The sequence below is a fragment of the Micromys minutus genome, assembly GCF_963924665.1.
Source record: "Micromys minutus genome assembly, chromosome: 1".
In the NCBI taxonomy this organism is placed as follows: domain Eukaryota; kingdom Metazoa; phylum Chordata; class Mammalia; order Rodentia; family Muridae; genus Micromys; species Micromys minutus.
Genome location: NC_137969.1, coordinates 159,205,039 through 159,219,509, shown reverse-complemented (window position 1 = coordinate 159,219,509; position 14,471 = coordinate 159,205,039).

Here is a 14,471-nt window from a genome sequence, read left to right as displayed (position 1 = left end):
AATAATATATCAAACAAATTTATATGTTAAATTCTCAATCTACAATTCCTCCACACAATAAGCTTACAACCAGTTGACAAAGATATAAACCACCCACATAGATAAGATAAATTGACCTATAGAAATCCATTCCTAGAAAGTATACATATCTACCCATGGCTACTCAGAGCCACGCAGAAGAGATGGGTCATCCTTGTCTTCCATATTGAATCTCCTGCTTCTTCTCTTCCACCTTACCAAAACTTTGTCCCCGCCCCACTCTCTACCATCCAACCATGTATCGCCTTGACCTAACTAGTGCCAGCCCTCACCTGCATATAATCAACCTACCGTAAATAAATAAGTAAATATAAATAAATAAAATTATTAATTAAAAAAAGAATAAAAGATCTTTTTCTAGAGAGAAAGTTCCAGAGACATAAGATATGACAGACTCCCAGGACTCAATGGGGATAACCTTAGGTGAAATTCCCAACAGTAGGGAAGTGGAAACTGAAGAGATCATCTCCAGGGTTCTCAGTAGAGGGAAGGGGTCAACACCGACCTTCAAAATGTTTGACCCAGAATTGTTCCTATCTAGAAGAAATGCAGGACAAAAATGGAACAGAGACTGAAGTAAAAGCCATCCATTGACTGGCCCAACTTGGGATCCAAATCTTGACACTATTACTGATGCTTTGTTGTGCTTGCTGACAGAAGCCCAGCATGGCTGTCCTCTGAGAGGCTTTACCAGAAGCTGATGGAGACAGATGCAGATTCTTACAGCCAACCATTGGACTGAGGTCAGGGGCCCCTATAGAAGAGTTATGGGAAGGACTGAAGGAGCTAAAGAGGGGGTAACAACTTCATAGGAAAACCAAAAGTGTCAACTAACCCAAACCCCTGGGACTCCCAGAAACTAAGCAACTAACCAAAGAGCTGGTTCAGGGCTCCTGGAACATATGAAGCAGAGGACTGCCGTGTCTAGTCTTTGAAGAAGATGATACATGTAACCCTATAGATACTTGATGCCCCAGGGAAGGGGGATGTCTAGGGGAAATGGGAAAGCACCTTTTCAGAGGTGAAGGAGATTGGGATGGGGTGAAGAACTCTGGAAGGGGTACTGGGAGGGGAGGCAACATTTGAGATGTAAATAAACAATTAATTAAAAATAATTTTTAAAAATCAGTCTATTGTATTATTAATGGTATCTATTAAAGCAGTTTCCTAGTTAGTTTGTTTTGTTTGTTTTGTGTTGTTTTGTTTCTAATTGATACCATCTACAGTCATCTAGAAAGTGGAAACCCAACTGAGAAACTCTCTATCATATTGGCCAACAGGCAAGACTACAGGTCATTTTCTTGATTAATAATTGGTGTGGGAGGGTTCAGCCAACTGGGCAGGGGCTTCTGAGTGATTTAAGAAAGCAGACTGAGCAAACCATGGGGAGCAACCAGACAGTGGCTTCAGTTACTGTCTTCAGGTTCCTGCCTTGAGTTCCTGCCCTAACTTCCCTCAATGATGGATCCTCACCTGGGAGCTGTAAAATGAAATAAACCCGTTCTTTCCAAAGTTAGCTTTAATCCTGGTGCTTTATCACAGCCATAAAACCTAATTAGAGCACAATCTAAACTGATTCAGACAGGTAGTAAGTAGTAAACTCAACTTAACCAACTGGTTGTTACTGTGATACCTGGAGGACACAGACACATATACATTCTGGTCCTGCTTCTATGACTGACTTACTGGTTATTTCAGGGAAAATATCTTAACCTCTCTGTTGACTTGAAAGATATCTGGAGATGCTACATAAATGCATCCTTTACCTGTCTCAGACAGGGCTAAGTGTGACATACCATGGCAGCAAAATTAAAATAATAACCTGTCAGCAGCACAGCTGTTTGTATCACTGATATCACTCACCGAATGGTTAGCTGATTCTCAGAAGCATCATTGTAAAGCAGACCTATGCAGACTCTGGTCAATTAGAAAACAAGAGGCATTTAAACCGAAAAGGAGTTTTGAGAGACAAGGACTAAAGAATTAGGAGGTATGTTAAGATGAGAAATCTGGAATATCAGAGCTAGAGAGAAAGGATTTATTGAAGGAGTTATCATTTTTCTTCCCCATACCCAGAATGCTGCAGCTAATGGTACAAGCATTAATTTATCATGAGATTTTAAAGATCTCTCTTGTCAGTAATGAAATAAACACGTGACAGCGTAGCCAGACAGTTATTGTTTGTACGGAGGTCATTATAATAATTAAGATTAATAGCAATCACTTGTCATGTTTGTAGATTTTTTCCTGGAGAAATAATGGCGGTTATATTAAATAACTAATTAACACATCTCCATGACTGTCTAAGAATGCACAGATTCACATAATCCTCTATATTCTCTGCCTTTACAGAAAAAAGTAAATAAATGAATAAGCACTATAAATCCATTACTCATATTTTAAAAGAAAATTTGAAAATTAAACCAGTTACTAGATTAGTGGTGACACCCAAAGCAAAAACTGGAGCCTTTTCCCCTCTCTTTTTTTCAGGACCTTGTCAACCTCACTGACTGATAGCCAACTGAAGCCTTCTGGTCTCATTGCTTGGGTATGTATTTATGCCTGTGTTTACACACAGAAAAGTCTATCTCTGGTCTCATCCATGTTGTAAACTGAAATTTGTAATTTTTAAAAATACACAGGGTATCTTGACTACACTGATCCCCTACTCCCTCACTACAGCTCCCCTGACTTTTCCCAACGTATCTCCCATTTCCACCCAACTTTACGTCTGTTTTTAAATAACCCACCAAATTCAATTAGCGCTGCCCACACAAGCTTGTGTGGAGGGTCATCCATTGAGGCATGAAGAAGTGACTGTCCTTCAGCTGCCGCTACCTCCTCAGCCAGTGGTGAGACATCCTACGGAACCTTCCCTGTCCATGCTGAAAACTTTCATTTTTCTTGGTCTTGAGGGAATAGTGGGTGGGTAGCCAAAGCTGCTATGAGTTCATATATGAACAAGCCGTGTCACATCACAGGACAGCTGGCAGAGCAGCCCCTCCCCCACCCTCAAACTCCCACATTCTTCCCCATCTTCTTCCATTATCATACAACATAATTTTTTGTCCATGTTTTTACTCCTCTGTCACATGTCGATACTGGAAACTATGGCAGTATTACCTCCATTCCTTCCCAGCCCTCCTCCCTTCCCAGTTGTACTCAAAAAAAACCTTTTTCTTCCTGTGGGGGGAGAGGAATCTTAATGTGTCAAGTATTAAAACTTGAAGCCATTTTTATTGAACATTTTCTGGAGAAACATGAGAATAGATGAAAACCTCACATCAGAGTTCTTTGTTGTCTGTTTGCTTGTTTGGATTCTTTTATTTATTATTTATTATTTCTTTTTCTATTTCTTTTTGGCAAAGGGCAGCCTTGCCAATTACACAGCTCACAGCTGTAGGAGAAAGAAAAATGCAATCACTTATCTGTACCCCAAGAGGAAAGCCCCAACCAGGAAACACCTGCGGTCATGGCAGCATCTTAGGGGACACAGAGAGGGCAGGGATACTCTGCTGAAAGAAAGTAGAATATGTTAAAAATTGGGGGTGGTGATCTCTCCTACTCTCCAATATTAATCTCCATCACGACCTGGACTCAGAATGGCACACGGGGTCTGAAGGCTAGAGACAAGCCAAACAGTGAGAGTTTGGTTTGTCCATCAAGATGTGTCCCTTGAAAGGTGGCCATTGAATTCATCCCTAAAGCATCTCTTTTCTCCTCCGTCTCACATACAAACATAGAATCACCACCCGAGAAAGCACATACCTTCGATTTCTCCCAGAACTCTCATTTTCGAACAGGTAAATTATATTCATTCCACAGCAAGTGTGTGTTTATGTAGATGGGAGTGGGGAGAGAAAGGGAAGATGAAAGAAGATGAAGGGTGTTTGTGGACCCTGCTGAGAGAGCCTCTGCTCCCCACTTTAAGCTTAGGTAAAGATGGAAAAGACATAATTCCTGTTCTCCAGAAAGCCCCGAGAGGGCCCAGGACAGACACTGTAAGAGTGGCATCGTCTCAGGGAACACCACCTGAACAAGAGTCCAGAGAAAGGGTCTGATGACCTCTCTTTGGTCTCATCAACTCAACATGTACCAGGAGCTATTGGTGACCAGCCACCTCAAGGTGAGCAAACACTCCCCTTGAGTTAAAGAATCTGAAACACAACTCACTACTCTCTGAAGAGTAAGATATAGTGAGAGAAATGGGAAACCTTCCATAGCCTTAGGAAGTCTTCTCCTTACCTAGCTGGTTCACTCCCAAGCCACAGAGACCATGGACCACACCAGCTCTCTAGCTTTGGCCTGGAACACCTATTTCACAGGCCTGCCTGAGTTCCTTGCTTCCTACATGCTTTGTATTACTGGTTCTTAAAAAAATCTCAAAACTAAAATAAATCCATCCTATGAACCACTTGGGGGACAAGTGGTTACTTGGAGGGTTTTACCTCAGAGAATCATCATGAGAAGGAGATGTGGTTCAGGATAAAACCCACTCTTTACATCTGTGAAATGGACTGATACTCAAAGCATCACACTGTCCTAGAGCCTTAACCAGCATACCCCTTGTAGCAATGAAACAAGAAGAACAGCTCATTTGCAAGGGCTTAGCCTTACCTGTAACAAGCCAAAGTGAGTGCAGGTTGTGTAGATCAAAGGAATGACCAGCTTCTAGGAAGAGCTGATACTGATGTCTTTGGACCTAAGTTCTATTAGCAGAGATTTTATTAACAAAAGGCAGGGGTGGGAGATAGCCAGGCCTTCTTGGTGCATGCCTTTAATCCCAGCACTCTGGCAGCAAATGCAGATGAATCTCTGATTCAAGGCCAGCCTGGTTTACGGAGAGAGAGTTCAGGAACGGCCAGGACTACACAGAAAAACCCTGTCTCAAATTTTTTGCTTTTTTAATGGTTCTTTATGAATTTCACACCATGCACACATTCATCTCCCCTTCCCCTTGTTCTTGCATTACACATTGAAATCTCTCCTTAAAAAAGAAAAATAAAACAACTGATCATGGAAACTGTAGTGTGTTGTAGTGTGTCCACAGCATACCATTTTGTTCACACTTCTTTGCTTGCAAATGTTCATAGAAATGACTTGTTGGTCTGTCACAAGACCTCTGGTTTCTGCTACACTATCAGTACTGGAACCTCACTGGGACTCCTCTCAAATAACCTGTTGTTGCCCCTGTGTCATGGAAATTCTGTAGTTTTGGGTCTGTAGGACCGGCCCCTTCACACACTCCAGCAGTTTATAGATGGTGTAGATGGCTGATCCAATTCAAAGCCCCAGCTCTGGACCTGAGAGATATCTGAGCTAGTAGGTCCACCAGCTTTCCCAAACCCACACCACCAGGATGAGCTCTTGCCCTGCCCAGGCTGGCCCATCTAAATCTGCAGCCAGAAAAGGGGCGGAGCCAGATCTCCTACTTACAGGTCCTTGGAGATGACTCATCCACACCCACACAGTCAGGACCAGCCCTACTGTGTTCTCTGGGTGAGATGCAGGGCCTGCTCTCACAAAGGATGCAGTGAGGAGGGGTTGGGCCAGCTCTCCTGTTCTCATATTCTCAGAGCTGGCTCACTGGCAACCTCACCCCCAACTCCCACCCCCAAAACCAGGGCCAGCTCTACTGTGCTGCCCACATGAGTACAACCTAGGCAAGGTTCAGAGATGCTCTCTGGAGTATTGCAGCCAGTGAAGGACAGGGCCAGTTCTCCCAGTCTCATGTCCCCAGGGCCAGGTCTTCTGCCTGCCATAGGCACTGAGGAATGAGGGAGCATATCTGTCCCTTGTCCTTGCCACCACAGGGGAGACAAGTGGCTGGGTTAGCTCTCCCAAGCTCACCAACACCCCCCACATGCAGGGCCAGATTTACTGTGTTGCTCAGGCAAGGTGCAGGACCCAGTCTCTTCAGTGCTGCAGCTGGTGAGGGACAAGGATAGCTGCTCTCGTGACCCCAGGATAGGTCTCCTGCCAGCTTCAAGTGGCAAGGAGGGGAGAACGGTATCTCTCTCATGTCTGTGTCAGGGGAGACAAGTGACAGTTCTTCCACACTCATATCCTTGGGGCCAGTTCACTTGCAACTCCAACAACCAGGGCAGTGTTCTGGGCCATATGCAGAGCCTGCTGTCCATAGTACTGCCGCTGGTCAGCTTTCAGCTTTCCCACTCTCACACCCCGAGGGCTAGGTCTTGTTGTGTTTTATAAAAAAATAAGAAACCAGGGATATGTTTGTTGGAGGTGCAACATAGTGTGGGAGAAAGGGGTACCTCTGCGAGCCCGTGCTGAGACATCCCTTCCCCCCACCCAGGTACCAGCCACACAATGGTGGAGTATGGAATAGAGTTTATTCAGGACACGGGGAGGAAAGTTGAGAGAAATTCAGAAAAAAGGGGAAATAGAGGCTGGCCGTGAGCACCTGGAGAGAGTGGGGGGAGGGGAACGAGGAGAGAGAGAGAGCAAAAAGGGTAAGGTAGCAGGAGCAGAGCCCAAGAACAAGAGAGAAAGAAAGAGAGGTGCAAGCAGCTCCTTTTATAGTGAGTCAGGCACACCCAGATGTTGCCAGGTAACTATGGGGCGGAGCCTAGACTAAATGCCAACAGTTTTCCCCCGCAATACCCAGGTGAGAGGTGAGGCTGGTTCTGCACAGCCCTGAGACATCCACATGTCCCCAGAGTCACCCCAGACTAGGGATATCTGCCTGGACTTTGTGTCAATGAAACCCCTGCTGCAGAGCCATGGACCCAGACATAGCCGCCAGTGTCAGCACGGGCCAGGATTCTGCCATGGTCTCAGGTGGAATCCCCAGCTACTCACATCAGTCTGTCCCTCACTACCCTCCAGTCTCCATCTCTGCCTCTCTTCATGGTGGCCACATCCTTCTGTTTCTCTTTCTCTTCCATTTCTCCACCACTTAATTGCTCCTCTTAGTGGCACTCAGGATCTCTGGGGTCATCTCAGGAGTGGTCTCTGGAGTGCTATGTCCTGCCTTTACATTATGGCCCCAGGTTAGGGTCATCTCAGGCATGGGCTGCCCCCACCCATCCTACCCAAGGTCTGTGTGGCCCAGACTGGTGGTCATCTCAGGCTATTAGTTCCTTGGCTGGGCCCCTTGGTGCTAGACTGGTGGTCATCTTGGGCTGGCCCACATAGCCTCATGCTGGGAGTTGTCTGTTTTAGGCTTTCTCTCACCAGGGCCTACAGTTCCAGAAGGGGTTCTTCTAGTCTCCACCTCTCCCAACAAGCCTCAACTCTTTTTTTTTTATTATTATTTTTTAAGGAAAAAAATGGGGAATTAAAAAAAAAAGAGAGATGGGCACAGAACTGTAAGAGGTACCAGCAAGAATCCACAAAGCGGTCTCCACAGAGACTGTTGGCAAGCTAGAGAGAACAGAAGAGGTGGCTCGCAGATGGAGACTCTACCTTTTCAAGCTTCTTGAGGGAATGGGACAGGCACAAGCACAGACTCTTGGTCAGAGGACGCACAGTCAGGGGGACAGACACTCATGTCATCTGCATAGGAGAGCGGACAGGAGTGTGAATATGGGTGAGGTCACCATGGAGAAGACAAAGGTGAACCCCAGAGGAGTCTACTGTACTGGGGCGGGCAGGTGAGCATGAGGACTCTGGGAGACAGAAGCAGCGGGACAGCTGGGTGGCTGAGCTGCTTGATGACTTAACAGAAGCAAGTGAGAAGTCATTCTTGGGTATAACTGCTTCCTGTTTCTCTCCACTTATCCTCCATCAGATGTCACACTAGCCCCTGGACCTGAGGTTATGACACCCGCTTGCAAATCATGTCTCAAATGACCCTCTACTCGGACTCTCCATTATGGGCCGACAGTCTAGGCCCCTATGAATTAGTCTTTGCAGAACTGCAGAACTCTCCACCTCCATCCTTCCAGGTCTCCCTTCTCCAGCTAAACCACAGCCTGCTATTTCTTCAATATCCCCTCCCCGCAATGTTCTGTTTTATTGTGCTGTTCCACAGGAAAGACTCTTTTGTGCTTCCTGCCTTACCTACCTAAGATGTTAGTAAGCATGCTCCCTTTAGTCTATCTTAGAAGTTCACCCATAGTTGCCCAGAAGCTGACAAGTGTATACTATACACCATAGTGAGTACAGTCATGGTCAGATGGATCCAACTTTCCTCTGATCCCTTTGGTTGGACCAATTATGACTAGGAGAAGACCATGGGCATGACATGAAATAGCACAGACACTTGTAAATGTATGGGTATGAGGTTATGCCTGACAACCATGGTCGTTTAGGTACCTGCTTCCGCCCCAGAACAATGGCTCCCAGCAGTTATTAAACATCCTGCTGGCTCCTCTCTAGGTCTTCATTGTCTCTCTGGGCAAGAGAAGTCTATTTGGCATTTGCAGTAGCTGGCTTGTGGCTCCTCCAGCTATTGCCTGGAGAAATCAGAGCTCCCCTACAGAGCACTTGGAGATCTCCCAAGGTGAGGCCCAGTACTAGAATTAATAAAAAGCGTGTGTGACTGCATTGCTTTCAGCCCTGACACAGCCTGGGAATCCTCATCAAACAAACACCAGCCTGGGAGGAGAGGTCACTGTGGATATTCCAATGCTAACATTCGAACGCTAATAACTTTACCACATAGATTAATTTTAAATGTCAGACCATGTTGCTGTGTAAAGCTAAGGAGCTAGGGAAATAAGGTATATCTGGAGGCTTCCCAGCGATCCCAGCACATGTGGTGTTTGATCACTGGTAGGCTGGGTAGGGTGTGGGACAGTGTTTCTTTAACAGTTGCCACTCCTGTCTTGTGAGGTATAAACAGCATTTGAAAGCATACATCATCAGTTTCTCAACCAGGAAAATGGCCGAAGTGACAGTAATGAGATTTTGCACAGAACCGCGAGGCTGTGCAGTCTGAGACCTTGCCCAGAAGGCTGGGTTCCAATCCCATACAAATGTGTATGACTTGGTTAGAAGCCCCTGGAAAATAGCATTTGTAATGGAAACCCTGGTAATGCACAGCTGCTGACACCACCCTGGGGCAGAAAGCAGGGCTGGGTCCTGTTGCTGAAGGAAGTTCATTGCAGAGAATGAGGAGGAGAGGGAGAGAGGAGGCAGCCCTAGTCTAGGAAAAGGCTAGAGAGGGAAGGAGAGGCTGCAGAGGGACAAGGAGGAAGGGGCAGATGCTCACGCAAAACCCACCCCAGGCTGCCAAGATTGCAATTAAAATTCACATATTTTGGACTGGAATTCTCATATTTTAAGAGAACTTAGGCAAAACCCTCCTCCCACCAATATTAGCAATGCAAAACCAGCAGTCAAGACAGACCCGAATTATCATCCATTTTGCAAAAAGGATGAAATTGTATAGCATGGAGTCCAAAATTCTTCAGTGAAAACAATCATTAGAGTGCACCTGGCAGCCAATGGTGTCATCCACCGCCCCCCACACTCAGCCACCAGGGACCTGGGATAACATGCCTGCCTGCTCCCCCAAGAGCCCAGAGCTCCAGAAATGGCACTGTCAAAGTAGCCACAAATCACCAGAGGCACTCCTGACTCTTCTGGTTGATAAGTCAGCCTTCTGTGGATACAGGTGCCTCTTGAATAGGAGAGTGAGAAAGATGAGCATACAATAAACCAAAGGGTAAGCACAGTCCCTTAGATCCCCACAACCCTGAGCTGGACCACAACTTAATGCATCTAGACTGGGCTTCTAATGTTTAAGCCATCAAATGGAGTGGGCTAGGGGAAAGGAGACAACCAGAAATAAAAGGAGCAGGATTCCAACCCCAGAGAGAGAAGAATTTTCAACCACTGTGTCCTCATGGGGCTGAGAACCTAACTGGCAAGAATTTTGTGCTGCAGGACATCTCATCTTGTGGTCCTTCATCCAAAAGGAATCTCAACTGCATCTTCCTGCCTCTTCCTTACCATCGCTATCTCCTCCAGCCTTCTTCCTCAGGGCTTCTAGAGTGATCCTCCACAAATACCCATCTCCTAATATCACCACTGTCTTTCAAAGATTCACATGAGGCATGAGAGAGGTGGCTCAGAAGTTAAGCACACTGGCTGCTCTTGCAAAGCACAGTGTTTGGTTCCCTACACCTCAGCACCCACACAATCATCTTTAACTCCAGTTCTGCAGGAATCTGAAGCATTTTTTCTGGGCTTGTCAGGCATCAGACACATACATGGTGCATAGACATACATGCAGGTCAAATACCTAGACACAGAAAATAAGAACAAATAAATTCCTTTTTAAAGCGCCTGATGCAGTCTGCACTACAAACAGAATCCACTCCAAGGCTCTCAGGAAGCAAGTCCATGTGATTCTTCCTGAAGGAACAGTTGTAACTAAAAAAGTGGGAAAGTGAGCTGTGTTATTAAGAGAAAACGGTCTTAGAAAAACACATGAGATGAATATATACGTATGTATTTATACATGTAAAGATTGTATCTATTAAGGAATATAAATACATGACTCCTAATCTCTTTCCTAGGTTTTCTATATCCAGGATTGTCTTGCTTTGTGGTTTCTTTATTGTTTCTTTTTCTGTTTTTAGATCCTGGATGATTTTGTTCAAATTCTTCACCTGTTTGGTTTTCCTGTAACTCTTTAAGGGATTTTTGTCTTTCCTCTTGAAGGGATTCTACCTTTTTCCCTGTGTTGTTCTGTATTTCTTTATGTTATTTATGTCCTTCTTAAAGTCTTCTATCATCATCATAAGATATTATTTTAAATCCAAATCTAGCTTTTCTAGTGTTTTGGGGTATTCAGTACTTCCTGTGGTGGGAGATCTGGGTTCCGATGATGCCAAGTTGTCTTGGTTTCTGTTGCTAACATTCTTGCTCTTACCTCTCACCATCTGGTTATCACTGATGTTAGTTGGTCTTGCTGTCTCTGACTGGGCCTGTGGGCCTGTGATCTTAGGAGTGAGAGCTCTCCTGGAAGACCAACTCTTTCCTGGCAGGTTTTGGGTCTGGAGGGCTGGAAAGCCTTAGCTCTAGGCACAGATGGAGACCAGAAGTGTCCTGTCCCAGGTCACCCCGCGGCTTCCGCACCATGTGGGTCTCTCCTTGGACAGTCAGTGGAACAAAAGTGGCATCCCACCTGTGGGCTTAGGAGTGAGAGAGCTCCTGTCAGACCAGCTCTTTGTGGGCAGGTTTTGGGTCTAGAGGGCCAGCTATTAAAAACAATATGAAATTCTTAGGCAAATGGATAGAACTAGAAAATATCATCCTGAGTGAGGTAACCCAGTCACCAAAAAAAAAAAAAAAAAAAATGCACATGATATGTACTCATTGATAAGTGGATACCAGCCCAAAAGCTCAAAATACCCAATAAACAATTCACAGACCATATGAAACTCAAAAAGAAGGAAGAACAAAATGTAGATGCTTCAGTCCTTCTTAGAAGGAAGAACAAAATATTCACAGGAAGAAATACAAGGACAAGAGTGGAACAGGGACTGGAGAATAGGTTATCCAGAGACTGCCCCAGTTCAGAATTTATCACATATGCAGCCACCAAACCCACGCACTATTGCTGATGCCAAGAAGTGCTTGCTGACAGGAGAGTCTGATATGGATGTCTCCTGAGAGGCTCTTCCAGAGCCATACTGATAGAGATTAGGATGCTTGCAGCTAACCCTAGGACTGAGCACAGGGACCCCAGTGGAGGAGCTAGAGAAAAGACTAAAGGAGCTTAAAGGGTTTTCAACCCCATAAGAAAAACAATATCAACCAACTAAGCGCTCCAGAGCTCTAGGGACTAAAATACCAACCAATAAGTACACATAGAGGGACCCATGGCTCCAGCTGCATATGTATCAGAAGATGGCATTGTCTAGCATCAATAGGCGAAGAAGCCCTTGGTCCCGTGAAGGCTCTTTTCCCAATGTAGGGAAATGCCAGGGCAATGAGATGGGAATGGGTTGGTGAGGGTGGGAGCATCTTCATAGAAGCAGGAGGAGGGGGGAACTGGGAGAAGGGGGAAAGGAGATAACATCTGAAATTTAAATACATCTAATAAAATCAATAACAACAAAAGAAATATAAATACAATATTAATACACATGTGTCTGAATTCCAGGAGCCATGTTGTAAAGACATTTACTCTTAGAACACAAGAAAGGAAGGCTGCAGCAATGCTTATATATCCTGAAGTAAGGCATAGGAGCTACTAGAATGGCAACAGGATTAAGAGCGTGTTTGTGTCTCCCTTCCCCACTAGCTGTCCTACAGCAGTGGTTCTCTACCTGTGGGCTGTGCTCTCTTAGCTGGAGGGTGTTTAACGACTTTTCACAGGGTCAACGGAGACCACTGAAAGACAAAAATATTTACATTATGATGGAATGTAGCAAGACTACAATATGCCTGCAGGTCACTACAACATGAGGAACTATATTAAATGTCCACAGCATTGAGAAGGTCGCGAACCACTGTCCTTTAAGGTAGTTCATAAAACAGGGGAATGGGAAGCTTCCAACTGCTATCTCTAAATTCATGTACCTAAAGTTTAAACCCAGCCTAACACCCCGTCTACAAGGCATCAGCCATGTTAGTTACTCCCTCTGAGCCTAGAAGATGCCTTAAAGATAGTCCTTATTTGGGGGACTTGTTTCTCTATCGATGGATTTGAGTTCTATCCCCAGCCCCTACACTATAGCTGACATCAACTGTGTCTTCAGTTCCAGAGAATCTGACGCTTTCTTTACACCTCTCCAGGTACCAGACACACACTCATATGCACATGTGCAAGTGCGAGCGTGTACACACACACACACACACATACACACACACACACATACACACACACACACACACACACACACACTACAGGCAAAACACTCGTACACATATAATGAAATAAATAATTGAAAAACAATAGATACTTTGTAGTTTTGCTGGGAGATTTCAGCAAAATAACCCACTAAAGTATTTAGTACACTGTCTCAGACCAAATCAATGCTTTTTATATTTTCATAATTAAAATATTGCCATCAAAGGGAAAGAGAATATTATCCAAGGTCACTTTAAGCACTAGTAACTCCGCAAGGCTCACAATCCTGACTCCAGATTTTCCATCCTGGCTTGTCCCCTTTGCTGCAAAGGCTGCGGCTGTGACAGAAACATTACATCAGGAGCCAGAAGATAATAAAGCTAATTGTGCCATTAGGACCAGTCACTTCCCTCTACATTGAACCTTTGGGGGATGTTATGGGTGATCAATATAATAAATAACACTGCCTAGTCTGAAGCAGCTCTCAAGGGAGCATCTTGGAAACCAGGAGGAAAAGAAGATCAAGATCATAACAAGAGATTGGGATTAGTAGCGTGACCTCAGAGTATTACTGAGTTTCTCCCTTGCCTGCCCTGCATCATTCTATGCCAGACACAGGGACATGGGAGTGCCAAAGGCAGAGGTCACAAAACCCAATGCTTTGGGTTCTATAATGGAAGACAGGCAAGCTGGGTGCCCTGAGTTCTTCAGCTCCGAGCTGTTCAAGAGCTGCTCACAGCCTGGGCACACCACTGGTGCTCAGGCATAGCCCCATGGCTTAGGAGACCTCATCCTTGAACAAAGACTTTCTTCTGTCTAGGAAGGTGTGGTTTGAATGTGGAACATACCCCCATAAGCTCATGTGTCTGAAGACTTCCCATCCTTGGCTGGAAGCACTGATTTGAGGGAATTGTGGATGCTGGCAAATGTAAGCCTTTGTAGGGACAAGTGAGGCACTGTGGTAAGCCTTGAGGTTTTAGAGTTTGGCCCAAGTCACTGTCCTATTTCTTCTCACTGACTGTAGGCATGAGATCATATGCCTCACACATCTGTTACTATGCATTCCTCACCATGACAGACTGCATAGTGTCTTACACTGTAGGTGAAAATAAGCCTTAAGTTGTTCTTCTAAGGGATTTTGTAACAACAACAAGAAGGGTAACAAAATAACAGGATCTCAGATTGTAGTGGATGGTGCTAATGCTAAGGTCCTATTCTCCAATGGGTTCCTGATATATTAATAAAGATGCCTGGAGCCAATTGCTGGGTAGAAGGAAAGAGGCAGGATTTTCTGGTTCTCCAAAAGAGGCTAAGGGAAACAGGAATTAAAGAAGGACTTCATCACAATTCAAAGGGAGAAAAGGTGACTGGCTATGTGAGTTCTAGGGTGGAGTGTCCATTGGCCACTTCTCCAACTGGGCCTGGGGCAGCAGGCAGGATATTAGAAACATAACTCCTTGACAGTATACAAGCAAAAGGTGAGGACACAAAGCCTTTCAGCAAGTACAGAAGCAGCAACACTACCTCTGGTCAAAATGGCAACGTCCAGAGCTGTCCAGACAAAACTAGTGCTGGAATACCCCAGACAGGTGGAGTTTTCTTTTCTTTTTCTTTTTTTTTTTTTTTTTTTTTTGAGATTTATTTTTATTTTATGTGTACA